The 22,713-nt window shown below is 42.7% G+C and overlaps 1 protein-coding gene across 3 annotated transcripts in view; it reads right to left on the reverse strand.

Moving 5' to 3' along the window:
• The window catches only part of dab1a (DAB adaptor protein 1a), a 284,198-nt gene that overhangs the window by 229,791 nt on the left and 31,694 nt on the right, over nt 1–22,713 (reverse strand). For 2 of the 3 annotated variants that reach the window (XM_031311619.2, XM_031311620.2), the window contains exon 1: nt 8,288–8,631. The exons of the other annotated variant lie outside the window; for it this stretch is intronic. The gene's annotated coding sequence lies outside the window, so the exon portion shown is untranslated. Of the gene's footprint in view, nt 1–8,287; nt 8,632–22,713 lie in introns of those variants that run through there. 3 annotated transcript variants of the gene reach the window in all.

Genomic DNA, 22,713 nt, shown 5'->3' on the forward strand with positions numbered 1-22,713 from the left:
TTTTTATATACCATTTGTTCGCTACTGAAATACACTACCTAAACACACCTTCCTACTTGTCAGTAATGTCCTGATTCATTATGTACTACTGTACTATGCATTTGAAGTGTCTAATATTCTGCTATACACAGACAAATGTTGAGTCAGCTGCTCCCTGGAGCATGGCTGAGGTTAAATGACTTTCTCAAGGGTACATCATTGGGTTTGGAGGGTGAAGACCACTGCTAACTAGTTTGCTAGCCTCTTCACCTTTCACACAAAATAGTTCATTCTAAATGTGCCTTGTTTCTCGCTATACTCACAGGTACTGAAGTATAACTGAATCCAAAACAAATAATTCAAGGGTGTGCAAAAATGTATACATTATAGATATGGAAACATACATCTTTAACAAGACACACCAAACTATTTGATGCACCGAGTTAAAACAAACTTGACATGACTGGCAGGAGAAGGGAGAGGACACTGAAGGATATGGAGAAAGTGAGAGTTAAGAAAATGAGAAAACATTTTTCCTTGTGTGTTAACGACTGTTGATTGGTTAAGAGGATGAATAACGTGATTGTAGGAATGATGACTATGATACTGATTGTGATGATAAGTGTAGCATCGGGACAATGAAACTGCAAGCCCCAGTTATCATGCTGGTAAGTACGTAGTTTAATATTTTTGGTGTCTAAATATGTTGACATATTACTAGAGCAAAGACACCCAGATAAGCAAGTGTGTGTGCAATGAAGTGAGCATGGCTATCAAAACTCTTTAGCTCCTTTGCTGTGGGAAGAATGTGTGCATCTGTACTCTAGGTTCACCGTCATGAGACATTATTTGCATGCTCATCAAATCACGTCAAGATCTTTTTTGCAAGATCAGTTTTTCAACCGAAACTCAACAATGGTTTGACATGTCACGAGTGTTAGTATCATAGTGTCAGCATTAAAGCAGAGAGCTGACTGAGATTATTGAGACACATCATTATATTCATGACAAACTAGTTTGTTTTTTCCGCCTCTGTCTTCACATCTAGTGGGTGTGGTTGTGTATTCAAACCACAAACTGCTGCGCTATGTTGCATTGCAATGGACAGCTCACACAGCCAGAACGGCACTGTCAGACTGCACCAACACACCCACACATCCATACACATGAGTGCACACTGTTGATGTGCAGACTATTATTGTGTGGATTCAAATTGTCACTGAAACTCTGCAACTTTGGTACCGTACTGTATACTGGATTTACAGTTCGTATATTTCTGTATTGGCAAGGGGTTGCACTATAATTTGTGATTTATACAATTACAGAAAAGGATTATTTTCACTAATACAAGGGTCTTACAGAGTTCAACCACTGGAAACATTTACAATGCAAAAACCTTTATAACAAGCAACACTGCGCCACACTTTTCTAATGCTACATCTAACATTGCCCTGTGTCTCTTTTATTTACACTCTTCATGAGAAACCATTAAAATGCTTTAGGAGGGTGGACTACAGGCTCTTCCTCTTTTCCAGGCTGATAAAGAAGCTGCTCTACTGTGAGTTGGTCCCTGGGTGCCAGCCACGGTCGAGTGAGCTGCACTCAGACACCTGCTGCTCATTAACCACAACAGAGAAAGGTGACCACTTCAATCAGGATATTAGGACAGGAAATGAAATGGACAGAGGGGGGGTACATCTGGGAGGGGAGAGACGACAGGAGAGGAGATGGAGCTCTACAGAGTGTCCCAAGGTTAAGAATGAGGGGAGAAGAGGATTGAGGGTTATTCTTTGGCACTGTTCCCAGATGCAGCGTTGTGTCCCTCACCTTCGCTCAGCTGAAAATTCCCCAGCACTCAGAGGTGTATGTGTGTGTGTGTGTGTGTGTGTGTGTGTGTGTGCCTGTGTGTGCCCTGTCCACCTGACATCTCTTAACAGTAATAATGTATTCCCTCCTATTAATATGTTATGGATCAGAGAGTATATTATCGATCCACCAGCTCACTGCTTTCTCCCTCTCTTTCCACTGCTGCACCACTGAGGACTGAGGCCACATATTGGTATACTGGTTCTGGCTTCTGAAATTAGAGTATTTGGTATTGTGTTTTTATTGAGTATCTTTGGTTTTTTTAATCTGTTGGTCTGACAAAACAAGCAACAACAACACAAAGACCTTAAGTTTTGGGTTGTTATTTCATAAAGTGAACAGCTTATTGAAAAAAAATAAGGTTAATAAAAAATTGCACGTTAATTGACAAAGCATTATTATACAGTAACATGTTCAAGCCAAATCATAGAAAATGCGTCACTTGTTAGCTGGTGAATTATGTGTTGTGAACAACATCCACAGCTATTCTTATCAGATTGTCTCAATATAATTGAGAACATGATGAGATCTGTATTAATCATTGACAGGACAAGATCACACGCCATTAAAAAAGATTTCGCTTTATCCAACTCCATTGGACGACATTCAACATGGAAGTGGTACCGAGTTATTCTCAATCATGGATCGCGAGCTCCATTAAGTCACGGCAGTGGTTTTACCTTTGTTTATTGTCACCACTGACAGAACTAATAAAATCCAGTTGGAAAAAGAGGAAAACATCTGCTGCTCAAATAAAAAAGGTGTTCCTAAAATGTAGATTCTCCTAAAAGATATGTCATCCTATGTTCACGTGTTCCCTCTGCCATAGCAGCACTCAACAAAACGCATCGATAACTTATGGGTGTAGGTGCTATGTGTAGCCTATATGTGTGTGTGTGTGTGTGTGTGTGTGTGTGTGTGTGTGTGTGTGTGTGTGTGTGTGTGTATATATATACAGTATGTGGATGTATCTTTCATGTAGTCATGTTGAGGTGTATAATGTATTTATGTGTCTATGTATTTATGTGAGGCTCTGTATAGACTGTGGCAACACATTTCCTTGGAAAAGGACAATACGGAATCTATTTATCAACACAACCAACACTGCCATACTGAATCACCATAATTGATCTTTGAATTTCTGCTTCCTTGCATTTCACTTACAACAGCCTATTAGATCAGTCTGACACTTTTGTTGCATCAAATTGTGCACTTTATTGCTGCAGATTGCGTTTTACCTTAACAGTACCATAGGCTTTTTCTCAAAGTGAAAATTGGCATCTGAGTTCAAAGCTCTAAAACTTAAGTACTTAAGTACTCATGCACATTAGAGTGCGGATCGGGCCGCGTCCGACAGAGCAGTAACCGAACCCGACCCAAGCCCGACAGGCATTAAGATATTTATGTCCGAGCCCGACCCCGACACAGTTAAAATATAATTTTTTTCTCATACTAATGACACATGTACGTTTGTTTGTGCTAACCTTTCCTGATTGCTTCATTTCCGACCGTGGTCAGATACCAGGGGAGACTCGTTACCTCCAGGGCCGACGTTATAAAATGAATAACGTCGGGGTTAAAATCCTGTTTCTGGTGAGCAAATGAATGAACTTGGCTTTTAGTCTGGGGTTTATTTCGGACACCACACACACACACACACACACACACACACACACACACACACACACACACACACACACACACACACACCCCTCCCTTAAAGGAGCCGCAGCATCATTTTACAACAAATGCCTTATCGCGCTGATGTGACCGAGCCCGATCCAAACCCGAACATCATTTCTAAATGTCTGGCTGAACGTGGGTATCCGCACTCTAATGTACGTACAGTATACTCATTAAGAAAACACAATTATTACAAACAATACATTTAGATACCATAATTTGTGTTTGCATTAAAAAAAGGAAATAGATTACACAAACTACGGCTATTTGGATAACTTCTGGATAATAACTGCAAACCACTCATTACATACCTATGGACATTAACAGAGACTGCAAGATACAAACACAAGCAGTTCACACTCATTTCCAAGCTGTGAGACAGCATCAACTGCATCACACACAAACAATACTTCACACATACCAGAGCTCACGACATTCATAACAGGAAATGAAAAAGAGTGTGGCCCTGTGCCGGGCACTGGCGTGTGTGACAATGATTGTGTTCAGTAAATGTGATTACCTTAGAGTCACCCTCTGGAGGCAAACGCCACCGAGTTATTACACTCTTATTATTCCCAAACTAATAACATAGCCTGCCAATCACTTACACCGCAATCCTTAACCACACGCTGACAAGCGTCACGCAAATTCTCACACACACACACACACACACACACACACACAGATAGAACGATCTACATGCACAATTACAAACTATGAGAACATGCTGAATGAATCCAGACACACACTCATCTGACAAGGCTGCAAGCCAGCAGACATTTACACACACTTCCTTGGAGGGCCCCAGGGTGAGTGGAATCGTCCCCTTCATCTGAAGTGGAGAGGAAGCCCATTGGCCAAATTAGATTCCGACATTTCCTGACGGAGTTAAGCATCAATCTGCAACGCTGCGCCGTGATTCGCCATGACCTTGGCCTATCACAACGCAGCGTCTGGGAGTGCTCGGAGAGGCTCTTAATCAGACCTGGAGGACATGGGGTCTATGATGACATTACTCAGCCTTTATCTCTCTACACACATCCTTCTGTTTCTCTGCGTCTGTCTTCCAATCTGCCCTCTCCGGTTCCCTCTCAGCTCCAGGCTGAGGAGGTGGCTCCACAGCTCAAATGGACGCTTACTTAACCAGACCTCTGAATGTGAACTTTGTTCATTGATCCAATTCTGGGCCGACAGTTTGCCCTCACAATGCTGAACACAACAAAGCATGGCCCTTTTGTATCAAATGTGATCCATTTTCACTCATCTACTCAACAGGTGTGTTTCTGCAGCACTGATTGCATTCAAACATCCATTCTCATACACACACACACACACACACAGATCCCATCCCCTAAATAATACACACTCATCCTCATTCCAGAGCTACTGCAATCCCATTGTGAATGACGAGATTGTGCGGAGATGGAGATAAATGAGCCTTCATTACAGCCATGATAGCACCAAGCAGCACCAGAGCGAGGGATGAGAGGAAGAGACGCTCTCCTCCTTTCATTCTCACTGTCCCTCATTTACCATGTCCAAGGGTTCTTAACGTATAAAGGACACAAAAGGACAAGGTACATACTGAATTACAATAAATATGTGCATTTATATAGCTTGCACAAATAAATGCACACATGCACCACGTAAAAGAAATGTGCATTTAAATTGCTCATTCACACACACACACACACCTATACAGTGCTTCAAACCGAACTCCATCCATAGAGGCTATAGAAAACACCTACACAGATAATGGAATTCTCTGTCAGGATCTATCAAGGAAAAGCTTTTACCTCCACATGGATAACACACTTATCCGTAGCTGGAAACACACACACACATTTATGCACACATAACTTTCTCAAACCCACAGACATGCTGCATGCCAAATTAATACTATAAAGGCATACCGTTTAAGGTACATTCGGCCCATTGATGATTGAAAGAGATGTGTAAAATCAAAGATATAAAAAGCCTGTCTCCTTTTTGGCAGACAGCGTAAGGAGAATGTAATTGGATTTTTACCCTCGTGGTTTAACAGATGATGTTGTGGAGGGGTAGAAAGTTATGAGTGCTGCACAGCACCTGTATACAGATTCAGACACACTTGTACATAGAAAACGCAGTACAGCAAACAACTGCCAGTGTGATGCAATAGCCCTTTGTTATTTTCAAAAAAAGTAATATTACCACTCATATCCACATCAGTGCCAATATTCACAGTCAATATTCTGTGCTGCGGCAATACAGAAGCAAGACCAGAATTTTATTAACTTCAAGACTACCAGTAGGCAGCAAGTGTGCGTATACGGTATGTGTGCGTATATGTGTGTGCGCGCCTGCTTCCGAGTCCCGCAGGAGTCCAGAATGGATTAGCCTGAGTCAAGCTTAATTCTCAATAGGTCAATGTCTAGTTGTTACCTCAGAAACACGTGATGTGATGGGGAAAAAAGGAAACCAAGAGACAGAGACCGAAAGATACAGGAAGACAGACCATCGTCAAGGAATGCAGATCAAAACCCTGATCTCGCTCACAGACACACAGTACATTTCCCTCTATGCCTCTCTCTCAAGCTCTGGCTGTCCTACAAACAAATGCACATAAACATGTGGATCCAAACATTCCCCCAGAGGTTGGCTTGGAGCCAATGTAGTGACTTGCAGGTTTCGTCTTTGGCATTTTAATTGCTTTTCCATTTTCCTGCCCATTCATCCTCCCACATCCGCTTGCTCTCTACTTAGCTGTCCATGGTATACACATTCTAGCATTTAGAATTACAGACTGATCAGTGAATGTGTTAAAGGACTAGGGGTGCACCGATTTATCGACAGAACATTGGTATAGGCCGATATTCACCTCATAGACTGCCATCGGCCTATCAACAAATAATACAGCACCTATCGCAGTGGCAGATGTTTATGTGTTGGTTATTTGCAGGCGGACTCGGACAACAGTCCGCTAGCAAATGCTGCTACTGCAGCTGCTGATTTGGAGAAGAAGCCACTAACTAGACACAATGTTGGTTTGACTGTTTACAGTAAAAAAGAAATGTTGGCGTGGGAGTAGTACACCATGTCGGAGAAAGAACAGAGACATTAACCGCCACCAGTAAGACTCAGTCCTTGATAACCACAGCATTTGAGAATGGGAGAAAATTCCCAAGGGGCGGCACCAAAGCTAAAGGGATTACTGACAAGGTGATGGAGTTCATTGCATTAGATGACCTGGCGTTTCGAAACCCACACACAGCCCAGTCGCCATTTTGCTGACGTCCGTCTCCCCCGAAATCTATGTCTTGGCCACACACATTCATGAGCTACTGGCTTGTGTGAGTATGCTTAGCCTCACGGCACAGTGGATTGACAAAGATCTAAACTTGATAAAGGCAGTGTTACACTCCAAGGAGAATATCATTTTATTGCTTTTGTAATGGCTTTTACAGGATACAGGGGCTTTTGAAGCAGTTCTTCGTGTGAATTTTTTCATGTGAAAGAAGGATATATTAAAGGTTGTTTTAATAAATGTGTATGATTAAATTTGTGCTCATTTAAAGACTCATTTTAAAACAAAACATAAGTATCGGCCAAATTGTTATTTTAAATTGTTATCGGCCCAGAATTTCACAATCCGTGCAGCCCTAAAAAGGACTAATTAAACCTAACCTAAGAAATGAGCAAAACTTTAAGTGGCCTTGAAAAGAGATTTTCCAACATCTACTGAACAGTGTTCATCCTGTCGATGTACCCTTAAGCAAGACACACAAAAATTGGCACAAATGTGACAGCAGCAAGGTTTAGCCCCAAGCAGTACCATTTCTAGATGGTGAGTGTCACTGGCTCAAGGCCACTTCAGCAGGGCCAATGATACCTGTCTTGTAGGACTTAAAGCAGGCCTTCTGGCTGAAGGATAGTAACCCTACTCGCTACAGCCTCTTGCTGATTTGATTCAACTTCCCAAAACTTGCAGCAAAATGTTTTGTTTCCCAATTGGCAGTACTGTAGTGAAGCAGGGCCTCAGGGGTTAGGATCCTATAATCCATACAGGCATACGTAGATGTACACATGTTCATCACACAACCACATGCTGAGGGCCAGTTCTCTCAAACAGAAATGTTCATTTTATAGTGATTCCAGCACATCTGGTAAAAAAGCATAATTGTACTAATACTATGATATATTTCTCCCAGAAGGACAAATTACATATTAAAAAATAGACACACAAAGATGCTCACAGTGAGTGCTCTAGCCTGCAGCCTTGAGGCAGAGCCCAGCCCACAGTGATTGATACTCCGATACAGCCGTTTTTCTCTGTAACCAAGTCCAAGCCAGTAAGAAAACACACAAACTTGCCGTCATCTTCGCTGAGCTCTAGCTGGCACAACATACATCTCCCTCACCCCTGCTCCATCCATCTCTGGTATTCTCCATTTATATAGTCCTCTCTCTCTTCAGCATCTCTATATCTGGCGTCTGTGAGGGTGTATCCATCTACAACCTGTCACAGAACCATATCTCTCTTTTAATGCTTATCTTCTCTTACAGTTTTTCCTCAGCTTTGCACTATTTTGTTAACACTAGCGCTGCATTATAGTATGAAAGGACCTTTAAGGGTCAAGAAATCTCCCTCTGACAGTTCTGTACTCCATATATAAATCATCTTTCCTACTATACCATGCACAGCCCCTAAGTACAAATTGAAGCCCACAGCAGAATCTTAAACTCTCTCTTACTCATCCCTCTAAGTGCTGACACACACCTGATGGATCCTATGCACGTTCCTGGTTCCTCCTCTGCTTTGCCACCACACCACGAAGGTCACTGCTGGCCCGCTGTCGCGCTTCCCCCTCCCGTCTTACTCTCTGTCCCTCTCTTTTTCCCTCTGCTTTGGCCAGAAAGAGAGAGAATCCTTGCAGGGGCAGGAAATCCTCAGCTGCAGACAGATACACTCAGAGACTGGAGAGCCTAACTGCAGCCGAAGCACACTGGAGGTGCTGGCTGACTGAGCTGTGGAGGTGGTGGAGGGTGGCTAACGTGGCACCACAGCAGCCTACTGACACACACAGCCAGGGAGCTCAGAGAGTCGCTAGCTCAAAGCTCACCGCAGCAAAGCTCAGAGTCAGCAGCCTAGCCCACCTCCCCGCCTGCCTCTCTCTTGCTCTCACTCTGCCTCTTCCCCCTCCTCTCCATTCTCACAGTTACCACATTCCACCTAATAGCAGAATCCTCTCTTCCTCCCTCCCTCAACTAAAGTACACATCAAGCTCATTCTCAGCTCTCGTTTCTCTTAAGCTCGGTGATGTATGTTCAACAATGCTGAAGAGTGTTGCAGCTGAGATGTTGGCTACATCCTCTCACAAATCAACTCAATCCTCTCACAAATCAACTCACTCGCTCCAAGGTGTGTTTGTGTTTTTTGTGCAGGAGATTAAAAGAAAGCTTAAAAAATGGCTGAGGTCAAGGTAAAAATCGTTTTCGAAATATCAACATGCAACCCCCATCAAACCATCTTATTTTGAATTCTGTATGTATTCTACATTTCACTTGGTTGAAAGACAACTTACCTCTGGGGGCAATAATAAAGTTGAAAAGTGAAAACAGTCTGCAGGTTTTTCCTTAAATAAGTCATCTCTGCGAGTGATTTTACCAATGTGTTCCCCTTTACATAAAAATGTTGATACCGGTACCAATACCATGACTTCGATACCAGTTCCTGAATGATACTTTTTTCGATACCAATTTTATAAAAATCCATTTGAGCAAAAATAAATCTCAATATTACGACACAAGTCTTTATTTTTCAGCTCCTACCACATGAGCCTGTCTTTGTGCGCAACGTAGAGTTTTTCCTGCGTGTCTCTACGACGTGTACCGTTAGACAGCCAATCAGCAGCATTATTAGACCTTGGTAGTTGCATTCTGCATCCTTATTGGCTCACTGACGCTGATAAGACTTGCCCCTTAGGTATTGAAATTTGGTATTGAATTACGAGGCATTTTCTGATACTAAGGAGCCCATTCAGTCTGTGCCTAAAAAGTATCGAATTCGGTACCCAGCTCTACCTTTACTTGAAGTGCTCATCAGTGAGTGGAGGTTTTGGTTGAAATGGAAACCTGCACACTGTTGGGTGTCCATGGCACATATTTGTCCGCACCTGTACTAATGGTGTGTATGCCTGCAGGAATTTTTCATTTTAATTGCTCAGCGTTTAAAATATTTGTCTCTGCCTCGACTTTAATAAAATTGAGGTGAATGGAATGTGGTTTGCCCTGCTCCAAGCACTAAAAAAATGACATTGACACAAATTTAACAAATAATGGTCATCATTCTGTATAACTACTTTTTACCAAACGAAAAACTGTGAATAAAATAAGACCTTAGGAAAAACCTCATCAAACTGAAACTATCTGCATGATTAGATACCACACAATAAATGATAGTGTTTTTAGTAATTGGGATGAACCGACCCTTTAAAATACAAAGTGGCATTCAGACCACATAAATGCACATTTATGACAGCAGGGGAGGCAGAAATGGAAGAGGGGCGGTGGCATTCAGATGAATCCAAATCCACATGCCACCACCATTTATCATTTAATGTATTCATCCTCTCCAAACCTAATGCCCTGACAAAGACAGGCTTATTGAGCCCTCCCTAACACAAAGATTAGCCTCAGACAGACTACACATACAGACACCCTCACAGAGGGAAGAGATGAACACAAACAGTGGGAGGGAAAGTCAAGGGGAGCATTACCCATTGGGGAAAAAAGAGCAACCTGGGAAATGAGTAACTGTATCAGACAGGGTTAGATTGGAAAAGAGTTGGATAAATCATTAACATATAGCCTGGTGAGTAACATGTTGATAATGTTGAGATTGTTGTGTTGAATAGCAAAATGTCACTTCTCTTCTGTTGTTGCATTGCTCCAACATAGCGACTCCATATGTAACACCAGCTGTGGATAAAGCTCTTGTTCAAGGGGGCAAAGAGAAGAAAATGACAAACTCATAAAGAGTCCGTCTTAGAGCTCTGTCGGCTTGTAGAACAAACAGCTAAAAGGATATGAAAGAAAGCCTCCACTCAGTCTTTTATAAACTTTCTTCCAGCCCTCTCCACCCCCCTCCATTCCTCACTCTGACTGTGTTTTCATCCCTCACTCTCCTCTCTCTCATCTGAACAAGGACATTCAGTGCATCACCCCTAAAAAATAAAACTAAGTAATCTCTATCTCTAGTAATGGCTGTTGTTATGGCCACAGCAATAAACCTGACTGAGCTGCTTCACTCCACACTGAATGAGTGCCTGTATAGGATGTGCTTATGCCCTTACATGCTCACTGTGTCAAATCTATGAAGGAACACACACCTGCATCGTTCTTTACTGCAGACCACATTTAGTGCGGCTTCCCACAGATCTATACAAGGGGATCCACATGGGTATTGGAACAGCATTTTATCTAGGAAATTAGCTTTGTCATGGATACGGTTTCCGTTTACTTCCTGGTGATGAAGATGTTGCAAGGAGCCAGTCTATTGACAGTTGTCGAGTGTGGCCATAGGGGCAGATTGATAAGAGAGTGTGTTAACTGTCATTTGGCACAGAGGAGATAGATCACGTTTAAGTATTGACTGGCTGAACAATGTAGAATGCTGTTCAATCTCCCTGCCACTGTCGCATGCTCATTAAGAGCATCAGAGCATGTCATTAGCATACACACATACGCTCCCTACAGCGTATCATTAAATAGATTTAATTATCCAACTTTCTGAGTCTCTGAATAACGACAACAAGTGCACAATGCATTCAACTTCCAAACAAATTACTCTCGTCAGAACATTTCTAATTAGTGCAGAGAAGAGGAAAAATATTGGTATTAACCTGGGCTTACTCAGTCTGTGTTTCAGAGTGTTTAAGTGTGTGTGTGTATTTATCCTCCAGTAATTATATTTCCAGGTAATGGTGGGCATAGAGGGGCAGGCCTGTGTCTATATTCCATTCGGCTTCTCAGACGTGTCCAATACTGAGGCAGATCAGATCGAACTGTAAAAGCTCATTAATTACGGATGGTTGCTGAGCGACAGAGAATGGTGGGGGGGGTAAATGAGGTGCAGTATTGGAATGCTGAAGTTGAGAAATAATTGAAAAATATATCTCCCTCTGGTTTGTATTTGAGAAGTAAGCACTCAGCAAGCACAGCTTTGGAGATCAAAGGGTAAATGTTGCTGGCCATCTCTAGAGGCTGACACAGCATACACTCAAACACACAGGAAGATTTTAGAAGCTGTTTGGTTAAGTATTATACAGAGAAAATAAAATATGTAGGGGGATAGCCTTGATAAAATACAACTTTTATTTGAGTAAGGGACTGTTCGTTATTTAATTAAGGGGTCACCGGAGGAGTTTTGTGGCCTCTAACCTAAAAAGACGTGACCCTCCCCTCGTCAGTAATAATTTTCCTATGACCCTCCAAAACGATTTGAAAAAAAAGGTATGAGCCTCCCCTCGCGTGCAAGTTTGCACTTAGCAAAGAAGTACAGATACCGTTTGATTTTTACAGCCCTTAACGTGCAGGAGTTAACCTCTGCTTTCTCATCTTACACATCACACTCCTCTGTTATGGTGTGGTGGCCATTTCAGTAGATTTACTTACTAACATTGTTGTGGAAACACAATAAGCATGGAAACTAAATGCACACTTCATGCATTACTGCATTACTTCAAATACTAAGTTACTCCTCTAGTAAACTAGTATTCATATGAAATAAAACGATAAAACATTGAGACCATTCAGCAAAGGACGCTGGGATATAACCAATTCAACACTGGTTGCTATGGACTTGTCACTATCGTCATTGTATATTTTAGCACATAGGTAAAGGTGCCGAAGCTGAACATTATATTCCAAAACACATATGTTTATTTTTAAAGTTTTTAAGTTACATTGTAACAATTTAACAATTCGCCCTTATGAAATCCAATCACGGCACGGCTGTTTTGGAACACAATAGACAGACGCTTAAATTCAACTAAAATGTAACAGTGAACAATCAGTGTTGGACCTACAGTCTGTTGAGATGCCTCTCCAAACTCACCATAAAACGTTAAGACGCGGTGAGAAAAAAAGATCCGTATTTTGCCGTAATCCAACGACACGGAAAAAAAGTAATCCACAGCGATCAGTAGATCCACAAAAAGGTAAATGATACGGTGTATCCAGCAAGGCCGATATGAGCGTCACATACGAGGCCTCTCCACTTCGCCGTTTAAACAAAGTGGAATAAACGTATAAAAGTCCAAATCTACACAAAACCCGCAATCAATTAGTAAGCTGACATCACATTTATATACATGTATATACATATAGGAAACCTTTATTGCAAGGTTGGCACGGCAAGATGTCCAGACATAGTGCAACAGTAACTTTCGTTTTTTGCGTCCTGCTGCTCCCATCGTCAGCCAGGTAATATTTTTTTTACTAAAGCAGTATATGAAATCAGATGTATTACCTATCACCATTTAGTTGTTTTGTGTTATTTAAGATATTTATTTAATATCTGGTCATGCCAGATGTAATTATTCCACTAATTTTTTAAACAATGCAATTACCCGTTTGAGCCACCAGGGGGCAGTGCTCCTCCTGCCCCCCCAGCAAGAGGCCCAGCAAACTCCGCATATGGGGTCAGACCCATCTGGTAGGGGGCCGAGACTGAGAGCTACATGGATAAATATGCACCAAACAAGCCACTTTGAAATTTTGCTCTTTTCATGAATAAAAAAGTTGGGTGACCCCCCCCACCCAGACTAAAAAATGTTGGATGACCCTCCCCTCAGCAGAAAATAAAAAGACATGACCCTCCCCTATTTTCCTCCGGTGGTCCATTCCATAAATACCGAACGGTCCCTAATACCGATACATTTCTGTTTTCCCATATCATCATCATCATCAGGCAAATTAATGCATTTATGCAAATTCACCTCTTAAGACTAAATGTTCAGAGTAATATCTATTTGTGAGTCCTGTTGTGATCCCGGGGACCCTCAAGGAGAAAAGCCATACAACAAATGAGTAGTCAGTTGGTGAAAAAAACACTTTCTGTACCACTTTCTAACAAGCCATACTTTGTTTATTTTAAGTTGTAAGTAAGACTGTATTCATCTTTATCATATGAATGCTTTATAGATCACTAATAAGCTATTAATGGAATGAAAATCCACTTGGCTGGTGTTTATTCACACCTTGCTTTGTCTTTTTAGCACTTTAACAGAGGTATCCTCTAATGAGGGGGCATTCTGCCATTTAACTTCTGGAAAAGAATAAACTCAAGCCCTCTTAAGAATGACTGACATTCTAGTAGTAGTAGTAGTATACATAACCCCTTTCACAAATGCAAGGCAAACGTGAAATTATCTAGACATAACCCAGGGAAGCTGTATTTGAGAAAGCGGACATTTACCCATCCAGCTCCCTAGTACAAAGTCCACGTTATCACGATTATGCCCAAAGTGTTAGAATTCAAAGCGAGCAAGTGGGCATGTTGATGACGCAAAACCTTTCTGATGAGCGACTTGTAGTCAGGTGGCCACAGGAATGGTCTTGCTAGCTGGAGCTCATCTTTTCGACCTTATCCTCAGTGTTTTTAAAAACTTGACCGGCCAGCTGGCTAGCTAGCCCAGGCTAGCAGAGTCGGCAGGAGAGTGGCAAATGGATTTCCCGATCCCAATGGACTCATAGCCACATGCCATCACATCATATAAAGCACAACTAATACAGTAATTACCATGCACTATTTTTACTAAACCAATAAAAATATTCCTTGACAATAAAAAAATATCTTTATATTGCGAATTTTTGTACTGAACAGATCAAACATACTGCCTGAAATATAGTTTACATAACACACACTTTGCACCTGTGCAAATCAATTTGAAACAGCACATACAAAATGGGGTATTCCAAATACTATAGCTTCTCTGCCTTCTTGCAATGCTTCTGGAAATGGCTCAAATCATGAATGCATGGGACAGCAACAGCTCAGTATAAAGGACTTTATTTATTTTATTGATTTAATTCCAACATGACTTAGCGTAAACATACACGCCCACTTTCTTAAGCCAAGTGCCGTGTTATCTGTACGCATTTCTACGCTGTATACAGTGGACGTAAACATACACGCCACTTGGCGTGTTATCGCCACTTGGTGTGTTACCGCGAGAAGAAAGCTACGGTTGGGTTTAGGAAACGTGACACGTGGTTGGGTTTAGGAAAAGAAGAACAGGGTTGGCTTTGGTAAAAGAAGAAAACAGAATCAGAAAGGGCTTTATTGCCAAGTACGTTGCACATACGAGGAATTTGTCATGGTGTTGTTGGAGCATGTCACACATACAAATATAAGAAGGATAAAAATAATATAAACAATATAAGTATAAACATATACACACAGTATGTATTAATAACGATAAAATACATTTAAATAAATAGTAAAATAAGTTAAACAGTAGTGAAAAGGGACGCTACAGCAGAGTAGGTACAGTGGCATGAGGAGCCAGAGGTGGGGTGTGGAGAGAGTCAGGGTGGTTTCCGGGCCTTGTTTAGAAGGCTAGTGGCGGAGGGGAAAAAACTGTTTATGTGGCGTGAGGTTTTGGTCCTGATGGACCTCATCCTCCTGCAAGAGGGGAGTGGCTCAAAGAGCTTGTGTCCAGGGTGGGAGGGGTCAGCCACAATCTTTCCAGCACGCTTCAGAGTCCTGGTGGCGTATAGGTCCTGGAGCGGCAGCAGATTGCAGCCAATCACCTTCTCAGCTGACCGAATGACACGCTGCAGCCTGCCCTTGTCCTTGGCAGTGCTAGCAGCGTACCAGATGGTGATGGAGGATGTGAGGATGGACTCAATGATGGCTGTGTAGAAGTGCACCATCATTGTCTTTGGCAGGTTGAATTTCTTCAGCTGCCGCAGGAATTACATCCTCTGTTGTGCTTTCTTCACGAGGGAGCTGATGTTCAGCTCCCACTTGAGATCTTGGGAGATGTTAGTTCTCAGGAAGCGGAAAGACTCCACAGTGTCAATTGTGGAGCCACAGAGGGTGATGGGGGCAGGTGGGGCTGGGTTCTTTCTGAAGTCCACAACCATCTCCACTGTCTTTAGAGTGTTGAGCTCTAGGTTGTTTTGCCTGCACCAGGTCACCAGGTGGTCAGCCTCCCACCTGTAGGCGGACTCGTCTCCATCAGAGATGAGTCCGATGAGGGAGGTGTCGTCCGCAAACTTCAGAAGCTTGACGGACTGGTGACCGGAGGTGCAGCCGTTGGTGTACAGGGAGAAGAGCAGAGGAGAAAGAACGCAGCCCTGGGGGGATCCGGTGCTGATGGTCTGTGAGTCGGAGACGTGTTTCCCCAGCTTCACATGCTGCTTCCTGTCAGACAGGAAGTCAGTGATCCACCTGCAGGTGGAGTCAGGCACACCAAGCTGGGAGAGTTTCTCCTGAAGCAGAGCCGGGATGATGGTATTGAAGGCAGAGCTGAAGTCCACAAACAGGATCCTGGCGTAGGTTCCTGCGGAGTCCAGGTGCCGGAGGATGTAGTGGAGGGCCAGGTTGACTGCATCATCTACAGACCTATTGGCTCTGTAGGCAAACTGCAGGGGGTCCATGAGGGGGTCGGTGATGGCTTTGAGGTGTGAAAGCACAAGGCGCTCAAAGGACTTCATAACCACAGAGGTCAGGGCGACGGGTCTGAAGTCATTAAGTCCTGTGGTCGTTGGCTTCTTGGGGACAGGGATTATGGTTGAGGTCTTGAAGCAGGCTGGCACGTGACATGTCTCCAGTGAGGTGTTAAAAATGTCTGTGAACACTGGAGACAGCTGGTCAGCGCAGTGCTTCAAGCTGGATGGGGAGACAGCATCCGGTCCAGCAGCTTTCCTGGGATTCTGTCTCCTAAAGAGTCTGTTGACGTCCCTCTCATGAATGGAAAGAGTCGTCACGACGGTCGAGTTTAGGAAACGTGACGCGGGACACGATCCCTGGTCTCCTGGGTGAAAGTCCTGCGTTTTACCCATCCACCACCCCCCCTACGCGGATATTCGCCCTTTCATACTACTCGCTATGGCATAAATTTATACGCAATCGTAAGGTAATGCTAAAAAGCGAGTATGCGTCTTGATGACACGCCAATAATGGCATACGAATTGGCGTGTCATACATATGTCATTTCATGAGCTCAGTCTGTTTAATTCCATAGAAATGAGAACCATTTTTTAAGCTCTCTCTCTCTCTCTCAGTTGTCATCAGCCTTAATGTGCAGTATAATAAAGGACTATGGTATGTCTGGAATTATACAAATACACTAATAACTAAACTAAATCCATATACATTACAGTCCAACTTCCCCCCTCTTGGTTTTCCTTTTTCTTACACTTCTCTGCTGCTATGTCACCTACTGATCTTCCACAGATACAGCTGTAGCTGCTTACAGCTGTAGCAGTAAGCACCCCATGCAACCTGACCAAGGCACACACCGACACACACACACACACACAGATGCAGACATGTGCAAACACATATGTATGTGGACCCAAGCACCTCCTCTTTCCATTAGCTGGTGACTACCAGATGAATAAAACATAGATTTTAATGCTGCAGCCATCTGATTAGAGCACACACATACATATTGGCAAACACACATATATTGTACAATCACATTTATGCAAAGACATGAGAAACCAATTCCTGTCCATCACATCCACCTACAGGTCAGAGATAATCATAAAAAGTAATTGGTACACACTCTTGAATATATGAGTGTTTGATTTGGGCTCCATCGAACTCCCACATATTCCCTCTTTGACCTGCAGAATGGCGTCAGGAGTGAGTTAATCAAGATTTTTCTCTTCTCCCAAGATTTTCCCAAATGATTTCCCTATGGCAAAAAAATGTATAGACTACCGTATATGATTTTTTTTACTGTACTGTGATTTAGTTGTATCACTGCTTTGATTAGTCAGATGTAAAATTATACATTGATTAGGTGTGTGACAAGACACTCCCCTCACGAGACTAGACGAAACGCTATTGGGTTCACGAGAACAAGACAAGATTTTAACACTTTTTTAAAGAAAACTTTAATAACGAAATATGACTGGAAAAATTGTCTTTCATTCAATCAAAAGTCACAAAATGAAAACGAGCACTGTGAAATGTTTTGCCACAAACTCAAATGGCTTCTCTCCTGTATAACTAAACTCTCCAGAACTAATAACTGCTGCATTTCCACCAGGAATCCAAAATGCTGCCACACAAACAATTTAAAAGTTGCGGGTAGGGATGGGTACCGTTCACATTTTTACTGGTACCGATACCTGAAATTCTGTGCTGGTACCCAACGGTACCTTTTTCCGGTACTTTCCCTCTGTAATAAAAAAAAATGTATTTCAGTTTTCACTTTACCAGCATTGTCGCAACGCGCTGTGGGCCCCATTTTAACGATCTAGGCGCAAGGCGTGAAGCACCTGGCGCAGGTTATTTAGGGCGTGGACAAATCTACTTTTGCTAGTTTAACGGCGGAAAAAAGGGTCCGTGCGCCAGGCGCATGGTTCAAAAGGGTTGTACTTAGTGTCTTCATTAATCATAGGTGTGTTTTGGGCGTAACATGCAATAAACCAATCAGAGTGTCATGTCCCATTCCCTTTAAAAGCCAGGCACGTTTGTACCTTGGTGCATTGCTATTATGATGGAGGATTTGCTGAGCAGGAAGGAGAGATTTTCAGGAGAAGAAACTGATCTGCTCGTGCGTGAAGTGAAAGCACTCGAGCAGATCATATCATAATACTATTTCACATTGTAATATTATTATTTTTAATATTTTGCATGTTACAGTAGTGTGCTGCTGCGCTTCCCTGTGTGTGTGTAACAAGCATTGTGTGCGCACGCTGTTCACGAGCCTAGGCGAAATGCTGCGTTATTGACTTTAGACCAGGTTTTTGTTGGTCAATGGTGCGATCACTTTCCGCTGCCTCAAGATAGCAATATGCCAAGAATGCACCTGAACATGCATCCTGTAAGACCAGCACGCCCATGGGCGCACAGATGGGTGCAGGTGCATTTGCTATTTAAACGACGCGGGCGCTGGACGGGAAAATTGACAACTGCGCCGGTCTTAAACTAGCAAAGACACTTGCGTCGGGCTTTGCGCTGCGCCGGGTGCAAGATAGGGCCCTGTGACTTAAACAGACTGCCGAGGCGAAGTAGTTCACAAAGTCTGCACCGCACCTGTTCTGCATGATTTTCATTATGCACTTAGATGCACATGATGGCTACCCTGCATAACCTACATTCCTTCCAAGTGTCGGTTGTGTGCATCCTCAGAAATGAATGCGATAGCAAGCATCAGCAAGTAAGCCCATGAACGGTGGGGGCAGTATATCAGGATGTGAAGTTAGGTAAGCAACAATGGCAGAAAGCTTTAAAGATACTAATGCAGCTTGTCACCGCTGCCACTTTTTCTGCCATGATCTTAACTAACAACACAGAAACCTCCGCGAGTGTTAGTATGTTTAGTTACGCATGTCTACATTTCACAAAATATAATTATGTATATAATAATTCCAATGCTGGCAAGGTATTTTTGAGCCCTATTGATCAGTGGAATATTTAATCCTCCAGGTACACAAATTATGCAGGAAAGGATAAGATCATGCCAACAACAGTGCCACTTGCATAGCAGTCGCTTGTCTACACAAGCAAGTATATCATGTGTTGTACATTTACAAAGCACATCAGTGTTTCCCACACAGACTAATGTGTGGTGGTGCGCCACACTATCAACACCGGCCGCCGCACATTGCGTTTCGTTAATTTTCTTTTTTAAACGCTATTTAAAACACGTTCAGCTGCATTTCCTTTCCCTGCTCTCCTCCGTCTCTCTGTCACTTGTGTCTCACACACACACACACACACACACCTCCCACCGTGCGGTGTTGGAGGCTTAAAACACCATCGAGCCAACCGTGCACACATCGTCTGTCTCCATAAAAGAGAGAAGACGGCTGGCGAAATTCACGAAAGGTTGGTCTCTATCTCGTGAACACCTTTACACAATCACACATTCACAATCACTGACCTGACTCTTAACGAAAGAACAGTTGCACACCAGGGTCATTAACTTACTGATCGGCATTCATGAGATGCTTTGCATTTAATATTTATGGTTAAAAATGGGCGTGTACAGGGCGGGATAAGAGGCTGATTCACGTACGCACACTTGTGGGTAATCTGTGATTTATAAAGGGAACATTGTACAGATGCAGATACATTTTTTTTGCATACGCCATTTTTGTCTTTTGGGCGTACGTACACTTTTAGTAAGAATCCTACGCACATTTTTATAAATGAGAACCCAGCACATTCATTCTGGGACAATGTTAACAAACCCAAGTCTTTACCAAGATGACCTGCAGCCTCTACACTGCATTTTAGATTACATGGCATCAAGTCATGGGAAAGTCAAGGCAAAGATTAGCAGGAAATGGACATATTTGAGGCACAAAGGGGGGCAGCACAGAAGGAAGCAAAGATTTAAGGGAAATGTCTTATTTTGAAAAACACTAGCATTTATAATACCATTTATGTCAATTCTACCAAGGTATAACACATTTGCCAATGATATTGATATTTTAAAATGCTATGTGCAGCACATTTAAGTACCTCTCAGCAATAACTCCCTAAAAGAGCATCTCTCTGTTTCCCTTCCCTCCTTCCTCCTCCCAGTGCCTTCTGCGATGTCTGGGTGTTATTAATCTGATGGTGGTGGAGTGGTACCCATTACAGTCGCACACCCTAAATCAATGACTGATACATGGGGTGTATGTGTGTCTGCATAGCCAGATATTGAAGTGAAGAATATTGGGATGTTCCTTCTCCTCCTCTTAACACTGTCTTTTGATTCCTCTCTCCGCTTTGCTGATGATCTTACTCTACAGGAGGGCCTAATGAGCTGACGGGCCTTCATGAATAAAGAGAGAAAACCCACGTACATATTTGTGCACACACACATACTGTATACACAAAAATGACTTAGACTGTTTGTTTTAAAGTGTGAACAGTGTGATAAATCACAAATGCTAGTTAGAAGTAAATATTTGCATGCGCTAATTGGACTCATTAATGGAAGAGATATGAGTGGGGGTGGGGAAGGAAAAAGAGATGAGTGACTACTTAAATATACACCACTGATCAGCTATCTAATTGGTGCTTTATAATGCACATGCACACACTCAGAACTGAACAGTTTGTGTATTGGTGTGGTAGGCTGTGGGAGAGGAATGATTAATACCTTTCTTAGACACACACACACACAGATGCGCGCGCGCACACACACACACACTCAGGCGAAGACTCTTCACTGAACCCCCGTCTCCAAAGAGGCTTTCAAGTAAATTGAGTTTGGGTTTAGGGTCCTGTTTATAGTAATGACTCCACTGCCAGTTGTATTAGACCCAGTGCTCTGTGTTATTACCTGCTTGATAATGAATGCCAGCTTGACTAGCAGCCGTCAATGGAGGCTGCCACACACAGCAAATAATGCTGCAACTTGCCACTGGCTTGCAAGAATAGATTAGTTGCATTCTCCCTAGACTAGAAAATGATGGCAACTGGCTGGGAGAAAGAAACTGTGGCAGACCTGGTGGCTTGAAGGACTGATAATTACTATATACTAGACTTTGATCAAATAGCATTAGAAAAGAATTGAATGCATTTGTTTTAACCTTCCTGGAGTAGCAGATTAGTGGCATTTGTCACACAGGACAATACAGAGGCTTTAAACTATTTTAGTTCGAGGCAATTTAGTAAACATTGCGATAATTAACTTATTCCACTATGGAAAGCCCTGCTCGTCACAAATGCAAAACATTGTTACCAATAGTATGATTTTTGTCATTTCATTTTACTAATATAATGTTCTGCAAGCTGCGATGAGCAGCAGCACTCACAAAGGGGGCCAGCATATTTTCATATTCAACTCTGTGAAATAAGGGTTGCTTTAGACCAAACCAGAGGTGATTGTTGGAACAGTGGGAAGACTAACCAAGACTGTATGGTGATTATTAATTTGGTTCTTTCGAATTTGACATAACATTATTTATTATACGTTTATTTGATTCACAGCTGCTATATAGTGTTTTGACCTCGACAACCCAACTGCATTTTACCTGCGACTAGTTAACTTTCTAAAGCAGGCACAATCGCTTGTTTGCTAAGAGTGTGGTCGGTGATTGTGTAAAGGTGTTCAAGAGATAGATACCAACCTTTCGTGAACTTGTGAATTTCGCCAGCCGTCTTCTCTCCTTTATGGAGACAGACGATGTGTGCACGGTGGGCTCGATGGTGTTTTAAAGCCTCCAATGTCGCCTTACAGGCAGCTAACCCTCACCTTAACACTAACATAACTTCTTTGACATAACCATTGCCGTTGGGGGCTAAAAACACCAAACATCGCACAGTGGGAGGAGCTGTGTGTATGTGCGTGTGCGTGTGTGTGTGTGTGCATGTGTGTGTGTGTGTGTGTGTGTATATATATGTGAGTGAGACACAAGTGACAGAGAGATGGAGGAGAGCAGGGAAAGGAAATGCAGAAGAACGTGTTTTAAATAGCGTTTAAAAAAAAAATTAATAACGAAACGCAATGTGCGGCGGCCGGTGTTGATAGTGAGGCGCACCGCCACAAATTAGTCTATGTGTGGGAAACACTGAGTTGTCAAGGCAATTAAAGTGGCTATTTGTAACTTTCAGTTTGTGTTGATTCTAGCAACCGCTTTGAAACAAAAGCGGTAGTGTTTTAACCATACCTGCTGATGAAAAGGTATTTTCTTTACGATGCTGTATTACCCACTATATTACAGAGTTGGTGTTACCGGAGGTCATATAGGCTACGTTCAGACTGCAGGCAAAAGTGGCCCAAATCCAGGTCAGACTTGTTCAGAAGTAGTGTGAACACTCAAATCTAGCCCACATCTGATTTTTTCAAATCAGATTCAGGCCACTTCCATATGTGGTCCTGAATCAGACCCAGGTCAGATTTTTTTTCAATGCGGCCGCAGTGTGAACAACTAAAGCGGATTTGATGTGACTTTTACGTCAATAACCCTCGCTGCGCCCTCTCTCCCCGCGGGGAGGGACGGGGCCCCCTGCTCCCA

This window comes from Sander lucioperca, chromosome 11, assembly GCF_008315115.2.
Source record: "Sander lucioperca isolate FBNREF2018 chromosome 11, SLUC_FBN_1.2, whole genome shotgun sequence".
Lineage (NCBI taxonomy): Eukaryota > Metazoa > Chordata > Actinopteri > Perciformes > Percidae > Sander > Sander lucioperca.